Source organism: Etheostoma spectabile, chromosome 1 (genome assembly GCF_008692095.1).
Source record: "Etheostoma spectabile isolate EspeVRDwgs_2016 chromosome 1, UIUC_Espe_1.0, whole genome shotgun sequence".
Classification (NCBI taxonomy): Eukaryota; Metazoa; Chordata; class Actinopteri; order Perciformes; family Percidae; genus Etheostoma; species Etheostoma spectabile.
This window is the reverse complement of record NC_045733.1, coordinates 19,307,796-19,320,146: the sequence shown is the minus strand read 5'-3', so window position 1 is coordinate 19,320,146 and position 12,351 is coordinate 19,307,796. Positions and strand designations below refer to the sequence as shown.

Genomic DNA, 12,351 nt, shown 5'->3' with positions numbered 1-12,351 from the left:
TTTCAGCAGGTTCCCGTTCTGCAGAAACACAAAACATGGTTACAGCACCGTAAATAATTTTATATACACTATCTTTTAATAAGATTAAGTAAGATTAGATTAGATAATACTTGATTCATCCCTTATTACATCAGCAGCAGTTTCCTACAGTTAAAAGCAAAAAACAAACAAGTGAACACACAAACAACAGGCAAACAGCAGACAATGAGCAAAAGGTATTGAATGACTGTAAAGTGGCATTAAATAAAAGATACTGTAAAGTGCGGTTGCCATTTACAAAAAAATTATAATGCAGTGTAAGTAAGTGAAATTAAATTGAATATGTAATTAAATAATATAGGGAAAATAAGTGACCATAATATAAATGATATTGAACTGTGACCATACTTAATCATAAAAAAGTAAGTAGGCTACATTTAACAATGAAAAAATATAAATGCAGATAATATAGATATACAGAGAGTGTGTGGAGTAATTGAAAAACAGAAAAAGAAACTACATTATCAGATGTAGAGTCTGACAGTGGCCGGGACTAACGACCTGCGGTACCCCTCCTTCTTACGCCGTGGGTATAGTATAACTATTAAATTATAACTATTAAAGTATAACTATTTCCTCATATTCTGCTGTTATAGATTGTACATACAAATACTTGTGCCTGCTTATATGCTGACTTTGCTGCTACTAACAACACCACTGTGTCAATTTGCTTGAAGCAGTACTGTACAAAGTTTAAGTACAATTACGCAAATTCATGTGTTGCCTTGTAATTTTGATTAAAAGCTCTTATATGCTTTCTATTTTCTATTTTTCTAGCAAGTCTATTGACAGACTTCAGTATGTCCAGAACTCTGCGGCTAGGTTGCTCACCCACACAAAACTTGGTCTTCACATCACTCCTATCCTGAAGAAGCTCCACTGGCTGCCAATTAAGTCCCGGATTAAATATAAAATTCTCCTACTGACATACAAATCTCTCCATGGACCTGCACCTCAGTACCTAACAGATCTGCTCCACCCATACACTCAGTCACGGTCCCTGCGGTCCTCTGACAAGGACCTGCTTGCTGTCCCTAATTCCAGGCTCAGGACATTTGGTGACAGAGCCTTCTGTGTCAGTGCACCATCGCTCTGGAACAAGCTTCCCCTTGACATTCGCTCTGCCTCCTCTATTATAACCTTTAAAACCCAGCTTAAAACATACCTCTTCACTGAGGCTTATGGAATTTAATCTCTCCTGGCCTCTCAACTTCATCTCTTAACCCCCCCCCCCCCGATTGTTAAGCGTCCTTGGGTTTGTGAAAGGCGCTATATAAGTCAAAGTTATTATTATTATTATTATTATTATTATTTTGATATTATATACTTCTATTATTATGTTTTGCTTTTCTCTATGAATCCATACTTATTTTTCTGTTCTTATGCTGCTGCAACACCTGAATTTTCCCTCTGGGGATCAATAAATGCTCAGCGTATCTTATGTAAACAAGTTGCAATAAAATGTATTCAATTATCAAATCTATTGTGTATTAAATTGCATTACATATTTATATTTTCATATTGACATGTTTTAAGTTAAAAAATATATATTTTTGTTAGTAATTACTACGGAAGCCGAGAACGGCCATGAGTTTTTTTTCTATGCATTCTCGGCTTCCATAATTTACATTGTGGGCTTACTATACAATCAGTTAACCAATATAGCTATATATGTCTAAAAAATAACATTTCAAGATAACATGTAATAATGAATTTCTGTCTTATTCTGCAAATGAACTATTAAGTACAACTGTTGAATGCAGTAAGTGCTGTAGAAAATGTACAATATATTATCTTTGACATGTAGTGGAACATTTTTTGTGGACCCTAAAAAGACGAGCAGCCAATCCTATACAATGCACTAAATCCAATCCTAGTTCCTTACTACCCACTCCTGCGTATAAAGTATCTCTTGACAACCTGCAATTTTGCAAGAATTTAAAAATGACGAATTATTTATTTTTGACAATTGAATTGATTTTTTAAAAATGGGGAAATGCAATTCCATGGGACTAAGATCATTTTAGCTTTAAGATGCTTTTGGAAACAAGTCTTATTGAAATTATGTAGTACATTTTTATCCCAAAATATTTTTACACAGATTTCCCACATTTATACAGATTTCAACCTGTAGGTCAGCTGTTTACTTTTTATAACTTTTCTCTAAACTTTTTTTTTTTTTACTGTGAAAGACTGGAGAGTTAGACTTCATCAAGCCTCTAAAAAAATATTGAAATAACAATAAAAAAAACATCACAACTCACTGACATACTGTATGTAACCTGTGACAAGGTAACATTGCATTCATTTAGAGGCATGCACAATCTCACCATCAACTTTGACAACTCATATTGGATTGCAAAAGTTGCTGTACACATTTATATTACTTTTTTTACGATTGCTATGACAATTTTTTCAATACAAACATTTTTAAACTCAACACAGTTAGCATAAAATCTGTCTGCCAATTAACACATTGCCAGTTACTTTTCACACAAAATGCATACAGTTAACACAAATTTGAAATGCTTGAACTTCTTTTACACACAAGCTCAACCAAGACCAAAACAACGGATTTTTACTGACAAATTCACAAATGCTTTCACATTGTAGGTCAGAACTGATACCATCATGTTCTAAACCTAACTTATAGGCTAAATGAAAGAGAACAGCTGTTCACAAATAAACACAAATATACCCCTGCCTTTTATTCCATTGCTACTGAGAAACAGCTGATTTAAGCTATGCAAATTGATCAATCACAGCTGATTTCAATCAAGGAAACACACAGTTGAAGTTCTTTCAATCGCATGACAATTAGTTTTTATTCTTTATATGATATTCAGTGTGCCGATGTGCTGCAATAGCAGCAATTGGCGCAGTAACTATTATTGCCCATACTTATTATTATTATTCCGCCAGATTTTTGTCCCACTACTAGTTCCGGAGCGTTGCCAACACACGCACAGAAAATACATTGAAATGTGTGTAATGATCGGTAATGGTGTGCTATGACTTTTCAATGAGATTTTGCGGTTTGCAGTTTTTTAATTACTTGTCTTTATATGTTGTTAAGTGAGTGTTGTACTTTGAAAGCAAAGATTACTGTAACTGAAGTCAAATTAATTGTTTGTTTACACAAACCTGGACAAAGCTGATTCTTTTTTTTTTTTTTAAATGCCTGCACGAGGGAGAGGAAGACGAGTACCCCAACAATTCAGTCTCATTTCCTTTTTTTTATAAACCATACATTCTATAAAGCTACTCTGAGATGGCTCATTCATATTTTTTATTGAATTTCTGCAGCAAAGGAAACAAAACTCAGCATTTACTAAACCCAACAAAACAAAAATGTAGAATGACTTCAAATGAAACTGCAGTGTAAAACAAAATCTATGATCAATAATATAGTGTCTATTGGGTAAGGAGCAAGCCTGACACATGAAACAATGCAGTTCCTGTAGTTTCACCTGATGTTAGTGTTTGTATGACACTGGGCTATGACTGACTAAATGTTCCTAAATGTTGGGAGAGAACACGTGTTAGTGTTTTGGAAGAATTATGTGATTTTGAGACATGTTTGCAGTGTTTTGGTAGACTTAGTGTGTTGTGTTAGTGTATCATTGTATTTAAAAAATTAGTGTTGTTCTACAATGTGTGATTTTAAACATGAAATTAACTGTTTTGTCAACCGTTTGTTGTAGGTGTGTTAAGAGTTTATGAAAATTGAAAAATTATGATAGCAATTGTAAAACAATATTCTTTATGCTATTACTCCATCCATCCATCTTCATACGCTTATCCGGTATCGGGTCGCGGGGGCAGCAGCTCCATCCAGTAGGGACCCCAAACTTCCCTTTCCCGACCCACATCAACCAGCTCCGCCTGGGGATCCGAGGCGTTCCCAGGCCAGGTTGGAGATATAGCTCTCCACCTAGTCCTGGGTCTTCCCGAGGCCTCCTCCCAGCTGACGTGCCTGGAACACCTCCCTAGGGAGGCGCCAGGAGGCATCCTTACCAGATGCCCGAACCCACTCAACTGGCTCCTTTCAACGCGAAGAGCAGCGGCTCTACTCCGAGCTCCTCTCGGATGACTGAGCTTCTCACCTATCTTAAGGGAGACGCAGCCACCCTCCTGAGGAAAACCCATTTCGGCCGCTTGCACCCTGGATCTCGTTCTTTCGGTCATGACCAGCCTTCATGACCATAGGTGAGGGCAGGAATGAAATGCCCTAGATCGAGAGCTTTGCCTTCTGGCTCAGCTCTCTTTTCTTCACAATGTGCGATAACGGAATGTAATAATCCGCACCGGCTGCTCGATTCTCCGACCAATCTCACGCTCCATGGTCCCCTCACTCGCCACATCATCCGCAAAAAGCAGCGATGAGATCCCGAGCCAACCGAACGCAACCCCTCCCGCCCCGACTACGCCTCGAATCGTCCATAAATATTACAAACAGGATTGGTGACAAAGCGCAGCCCTGGCGGAGGCCACCCTCACCTGGAACGAGTCCGACTTACTGCCGAGAACCCGGACACAGCTCTCGCTTTGGTCATCCAGAGATTGATGGCCCTAAGAAACCCCCTCACCCCATTTCCCGCAGCCTCCACAATTTCTCCCGGGGGACCCGGTCATACGCCTTTCCAGATCCACAAAACACTGTAGACTGGTTGCATACTCCCATGCCCCCCCAAGATCCTTGCGAGAGAAAATCTGATCCGTTGTTCCACTGCCAGGACGGAACCGCATTGTTCCTTTTCAATCCGAGGTTCGATACGGCCGAACCCTCCTTTCCAGTACCTTGGAGAGACTTTACCAGGGAGGCTGAAAGTGTGATATCCCTGTATTGGCACACACCCTTGGTCCCCTTTTTGAAGAGGGAACCACCACCCCGGTCTGCCACTCCTTAGCACCGTCCCAGACTTCCCCCAATGTTGAAGAGGCTGTCACCAAGACATGCTATTACTACTATTTCTATTTATATAACTATTTTTAGTTTTAAACATTTTATTTTTATTTTTTTTAATCAGAAAACATTCACAAACAGTTACAAACAAACACAGGGCCACAAAAACGCAAGAGAAAAACAGGGAGGGGAACAACAACACGTGCAGACCCGAAACACACAAACAGACAAGCAAAGACAAAGAATCATTCCAACTACACACAAAAGAAAAGCTACAGCACAAAGTTATACATGGACTTTAAGGATGATACAGCACTTTTTTTTAGCTTCAGAGAGCTGAAGGCTAAAGGTCATTCTGAATCAAACATTTACAGTAACGGGTACAGTAACTTAATCACTGCGGAAACTTTGGATGCAATACTGTCTAGAACTGACCAACGAGCGCACTCCCAGAACATGTACAGATTGCCTTGAGCTTTTATAATTATTTTCATGTTGGGCATTTTCAGATGAAATTGTAGGGAATCTGCTGATGTCTGGATTGCAAGATACTGAATAATAGACCATACACATACGTCAAGATCAACAATCAGTCCTGGTAATCACATGCCCATACCTCTCAATAGAAGGGCAGTGCGGCGGATATCACCAAGAACTGATGAAGCCTGGATACCATAGCACAGTTTTTAGGCTGCACGTAAATAACTTCCAATAGGATGATGGGCTGAGCCTCTGCCTAGGACACCGTATGCTTGAGGGCCGACCTAAACTGTTGTAATGGCAGTATTGGCAGTATGTTTCCGCTAACTCCAGCCTTGGAGTGACCAAGGCTCTGTCTAGCACTTTCTTAGGTACTCTACAACACATGTACCTGGATTCAACCAATAAGGAGGTCTCAAGATATAACCAGAAATAGGTTTAAGTTGGGAACTGTAGGGCCGCCATCTCTTTTATCCTCTTAAGTCACGCCGCCTGCATTTCCATAAATTTGGATATCGCTGATTGCAATTTACGCCACTACCAGCAGAGATATAGAGAGCCATAGAGCTCACAATAGACCCTGTGTAAAACATTCATTTAATCACAATCGACATGGGGAGACCCATCCACTTTTCCATGTCTTTTAAAACGCTATTAAGAGCAACAAATAGTTACGTTAATAATCTGGTTTAAGCAGGAAGACCTTAATGCCTAAATATTTAAAACTGCTAACTGGGTTGATAGCAGTGAGGTTGTAGTTGCGGTAGAATCATTAACATGAACAGTGTAGACTTTGACCGTTTATTTTAAAGCCCAAAATGACAAGGTGAGGAAGAGAGTGGAGGGTGTTCTCTAAAAAAAAATAAAAATAAAAATAAAAAAAAAACAAGTCCGCAAATAATGGAGATGATCTGTGTACTACAAATGCAGTATTGGTGAAACCATATCGAATGGCGAATGGCTTGAGCCACGGCTCTATAAAGACAAATATGCAGGACTCAAGGGGCAACTTGGCAGTAGATCTACAGTCCCTGACAAAAGTCTTGTGCGTTATCTATTTTGTAGAAACACCTGCTATTAACCTGACTGTATTTTTCCCTTTTTTCACACACCTGCTATTAACCTGAATTTAATTAATCAATTGGTGTAAGAAATAGCTCATATGAAAAGCTAAAACCCCCAAATGATGTTCAATGCACTGGAAATAAATTGTTTCACTAAAAACAGATTTATTATTAAACAAGCCGAAAGGTCAAATTTTGCAGACAAAGTTTTGTTCCTATTTCAGAAATTAAACAAATTTACTGCAAATACTAAATATTTCAGCAAATTAATGGGTGCTGTGAGATCCAATTTAATATCTTGGTATGACTTCCATGAGCTGAAGGTCTGCATCCATGCGGTTTGGCAAGGATTCATACACAATGTATTGAAGTCATCAGGAATGCTAGGAACAGCTCTTGCATGCCTCCCAAGTTCATCAATATTCTTTGTTTGGTCTTCCTGCTTCCTCTTTCATCCTAACCCCCACATATGCTCAATGATGTTCATGTCTGGTGACTGGGCCGGCCAATCCTGGAGCTCTTGATCTTCTTCGCCTGTGAGAACTTTTGAAGTGAGATGGAAGTATGCAATGTGGAGCACCATGCCTGCTGAGATTTTGCCTCTTTTATGGTTGGGAATAAGAGGTAGCTAAGATTCTTGTTTGAGACTATTGATGTTGCCTTCCACCCCTGCAGATCTCTCGCACACCCCCATACTGGATGTTACCCCAGACTATGATTTTTCCGCCACCAAATTCACTTGGTTTTCTGGGTGAAATCTTGGACCATGCGGGCTACGTAGGTCTCCTGCAATTTGCGGCAACTGTGGTGAATTCATAGAAGATTCATCGAAAAATCCACTTTCTTCCACTTCTCCAGCATCCATCCTTTTAGCGAGCTGTGGGCCTTGGCAAATGCCACACGGTTTTCCATTGTCTTTTGTTTAGTGCTGGCTTCTGGGCACTGATTCGACCATGGAGGTAATTTCGAGACAGAATCCACAACCGTTCTGGTTGACACAGTGACTTTCAGGGGACCAGGTCTGGTGGAGTTCTGCTGCGGAAAAATGGGCTGGCCTTGATTTTCGAGCCCACAAACGGTCCTCTCGGCAGTTTGTCTTGCGGGGTCTGCCTGACACTGGCTTGTCAAAAGGCTCCAGTGTCTTCAAATGTTTTTTTAATCCTCTGTACTTGACGCTGAGACACATTGAGGTGTCTGCCACATCAGCAAGTGGATCTGGTCTTCAGCCTCTTGATAATCAAACTTTAGTCTCAGGTGAATCTTAATGCTTGCAGATGTCTAGTTGCAGTTGACGTGAAGGTCTAGTGTACTGGGGTTGTTTTTATATACACACCGGATAACCTAATTGTACCCTTATTAGTCCAGGTGAAGCTCATATGACAAGGCGACACACGCTTATGTCTTTGCAAAATTTGACTCATGGGCTTTACCAAGCTGTAATATTAGAATACTTTTTGACAGTTTCTTTTTTCCACTGAAACATTATTACAAAGCTGTTGGGTTAAAATGGCCTTTCTGTAAATATCAATAATAATCAGAATATATTTCAGCTGCACCTCAGTCAATTTGTACACAAGGCAAGCTTTTGTCAGGGACCATGACCGTTACGGTCTATGTCGGACTGTAGAAACTCTAAAATAAAGGAAGGTCATCCGATAAGACTCGGGCTGAGGGATAAATACAAGCTTTGATCAGACCTTAAAGTTTCTCCCAAGGCTTTCATTGCGTCAAGAGAAAACGTGACATTGGGGATCTTACTGTCTTCTGCCGGCATCAACATGTGGAGAACATTAACATTACCTGCTGCCAGTCCATTTTTATGAATCCTGTTTGGTCAGAGTTTCACTAATTTTTCATATAAGACCCAGACGAGGTTTAGATTTGAAAAGATTTCATGTCCGGTTAAAACAGGCTCTGAGGCCAATGGCTGGAACACTCTGTAGATCCTTATCCTTTTTCACAGAGTAAAAGAAGAGGCTGTGTAACATCCCTTGAGAATTCAAACTTTTCAAAGAGAAGTACCATGTCAGAGAAAGGCCCAACTGTTTCCAAAAAGTTACATAAATTCGGGGAATCCCACAAAGCCAGTGATTTATGATGTATAATGTGTTATGTTTGTGAAATTTGTAATTAAAGTGGAGAAGAAAATCCAGGGTATCCTGCACACCCTGCCAAGTATGAGTCTAAACAGGACAGTAACCTGTGGTATTGAAAATCAAAAATAATAATCTCACAATCCTATATTATTTCACTTTGACATTTGTTTGCATCATAGATGTTTTCAATGTCAATCTCCATTGTTTCTGATGCTCTGTGTCTTTTCAGTAACATTGAGTTTTTACTAATGTCACTGGTTTTAGTTTTTTAACTTTCTGTCACTGTTTTGGCGAGGAGGGCCTGAAGTGGAGGACAAAGAGGGTGTCACTATCTTCTATAATCTAGATTTATAATAACAGAATTCCTGTCTTTAGGACCCTAAAGCCAGTGTTATAGCTGGTGCACAAGCTTGACTCGCCTCATTCCTCTTCGTGATGTAAGAAAACGAGCTCCGCGCTCTCTAACTGCCGCTAACACTCACTGTCAGGAACCTTAAACGCCCCTCCCCCATAACTCTCCTCCATCAAAGTATAACTGCTGACTGACAGGATTTTAGGCAAATTACACTCACTAACACAGAACTTGTTCACTGACAAACTGCCTAAATGGTTTCCTCAGATTACTGCTATTATAAATACTAGATTATAAAAGATAGATGACCATCCCGGCGGGAGATTTAGCTACAATTAGCACAAGTTAGCTGACGTATCTGAATTACGAGAACAGTACTAACCTCTGTCTGCTAACAGCCCACTAAGGCCTACACTGAAAGTAACCGAGCCTGCTTCTATGTGAAAAGGCAGAGACAAACAGACGTACTTGAAAGGTGAATTTGAAGAAGATATAGGCAATATGTGTGGTTTTTAACACATCTGTGAGATTCCTGTGGAGGTGCTGGGTCTCGCTTAGCCTATGTAATAACCTTAAACCACGCCCCTTTGCCCTCCCCCGACAACAACAAGTGACAGAGAGTTTTGAAACTGAAAACCATGACATTATAAAAATCCTTGACGGCGTAAAAAAAAAAAAACACTTAAAAAAAAAAAAAAAAAAAACAGACATCAATAATACAAATGTCCAAGTGAAATACATAATGGGATTGTGAGATTACTTTTTGATGTTTGTGTTTTAATATCAGTTCAACATTTTACATGCCAATGTTGTGTGTATTGATGCCAAATTTAATTTCATACCCACAGGTACTGTTACTATTCTACGCTCCATACCAAATTGCCCTCCTCTCTTAGTGTAAATACTGCACTCAAACAATTGATTCAGAGTCTTTCATTCACTCTAAATTATCTAAAAAATCCCAAAGGGTCAGACTGAAACCCTACACAGGCACTGATGCTCCTGAAGAAAATATGAATCTAACGAAATTAGCTTAAACAAGCTGGATTCATCCACTGTGTATAGTTTTGCAATTAATTAAAGTCGGAATACAGTATCTAAGTATTAATACAATATCTAAAAAAAAAAAAAAAAAAAAAAAGCATTCCACACAAGTGGAGCGATCATTATTGTTACATAAAAAAGGGGCAAACGAGTTTCCCTTTAGGTGTGGAGGGATAAAAGTGTTTTATAAGGTTCATTTGACACATGGTATTGTATGAATCCAAGGAGAAAAAACATAGTTATCTCAGTAAAAAGGTACCTTTCTTTCTGTAAATAAAATATGAAACCATAAGAAATTTGGGTCCTTCATTCTTGAAGCCCTTGACTAACTCTCAAATACATTTTGAGGTGCACATTCATATTTCAACACATGTTTTATTTACAGTTTTAAGCTTTCTTTAATAATAGCTCTGAAAAAGACAAAAAAAAAAATCATGCGAGGGAGAAACTCTTTTACTCTGTACAATTGGATTTCACACAGTCTAAAAAACAAAAATCAAAGAATACATATTTATATCCCAACAAAAGAAGAAAGAGTGTAATTGGTAACTCTGTACAATTTACAATTTTCAAATAATCATGCACATATTGCGTATGCCACCCTACAACCTCTCCTCAAAGAAATTTACAGTAAATCCACAGCAATTCTACAGTACAGCACCAAGGAAAAGTGCAGAGAAACCCTAAAGACCGAAGCCATTCATCACACTTTAACTGCCTTTGCTTTGATTTACACAGCTTTTAACACACAGGAACGTGACTTACAACGCAAAAACACACAGTCTGACTGAAGTGACGTATATCAGAACTAATGGGAACGTGAAATGGAATTTGCTGGATGAAGACATGAAATTTTTTGTTTTACATTGACTGGAAGCCATAAGTCTCACTGACCCAACAGATATGAGCTCTACAGGGGAGAAATTCCCTGGAGAGAGGAGAGATCCCTCACTTCGTCCCATGATAAGCCATGCATACAACTCATACAGAGTACTCCTATATCGTCTGTATGGCCCGATAGTCACAAGTAAATACATTAGTAGCATATATCTATATCTACCATTTGAGTCGGGAGCTAAAGAGTTAGGCGTCCCAGTTTAAGGAAGAAGCAGTTTGCAAAGATCCAACTCTGAAATCATAAACTCTGTCGATACAATGGTTTGGTTTCACATTAACGGAAAGAAACCACACAGACGACACATAAACAACATTTTCCTGACACATCTTTACCAACTCAAACAACACTTCCTGGTACTGATTGAGCCACGTGCGCGTCATTTTTCAAAATGACAGTGGTACGTCAAGGACACAAGGTGGAATCGATGGTCAAAAAAAACATTCAACTTCATATTTTCCTGGCACAGTTAAAAAGGCATGGGCTAGCAGTAGTTTTCAGGAATGGCACTCGGGGAATTCAGGGAGAACGTTGAAGGCTATATAGTCTGGATACCATCGCATTACCCAGAAATACTTTCAACATTTCTCAGGTAGCTGAATGAAACACCGGGCGCTAATGCTTTTTTTTGGGGGGGGGAAATCACAGGCAGCAGATTTAATGAAGGGTTTCAATCGACAACAGATACATTGCGTGATGCTTCACAGAGCTGAAAAGTGATTTTTACCTGCACACCAACATCTAAACGCAGCTCTCTGGGTGAAAACATCAACTCAACCCTCATGCGAGCATTACACCTGCTAGCCCAGACTCCCCGGTGAGTCTCCCTCCTGTCAAACACACTCAAGAGGCACTAAACATCTCAAGGAAATGAATACCCTGTCATTCAATAGCCTGTTTTCCCACCTTCCCCTCAAATCCTTTGTGAATTACTGTGATATGACCAAGAACCATAAAACCAACTAAAAAGGTCCCGTATATTTTCATATTCAAGTACTTTCAATAACACATATACTTAGACCCCGGTAACCGACATGTCAGGGGTGGAAGAAACAAAAGCTATACAGTGTAAATACACGCCACAAGCAGTTTACATATGGATTCATTGAGAAAGTCTACACATGTATTTCTAAAGATGATGGAGCAGCCCACAAAACACCAATATAACACTCTGCCGAGAGTTGTCATCTGTGATGAGTGTGAGTGTGTGTGAGTGTGTGTGTGTGTGTGTGTGTGTTGTGTGTGTGTGGTGTGTGTGTGTGTGTGTGTGTGTTGTGTGTGTGTGTGTGTGTGTGTGTGGTGTTGTTGGTGTGTGTTTGTCACGCAGAGAGCAAAGGCATAGGTTCATGCACAAAAAAAGAATTAAATTTAAAGTGTTTCCCTGCACCCTAATAGGAAGCCTAGCACGGAGGCAGCTACAATTAAGTATAGCATGTTTGAAGTTTTTTAGCAGTGATTAAGCAGCAGGGTCCTTG

At 39.4% G+C, this 12,351-nt stretch overlaps 1 protein-coding gene across 1 annotated transcript in view; it reads right to left on the bottom strand.

The window, feature by feature from the left end:
- Positions 1-12,351, bottom strand: part of LOC116694203 (40S ribosomal protein S17) — a 21,503-nt gene that overhangs the window by 5,351 nt on the left and 3,801 nt on the right. The window lies entirely within an intron of this gene.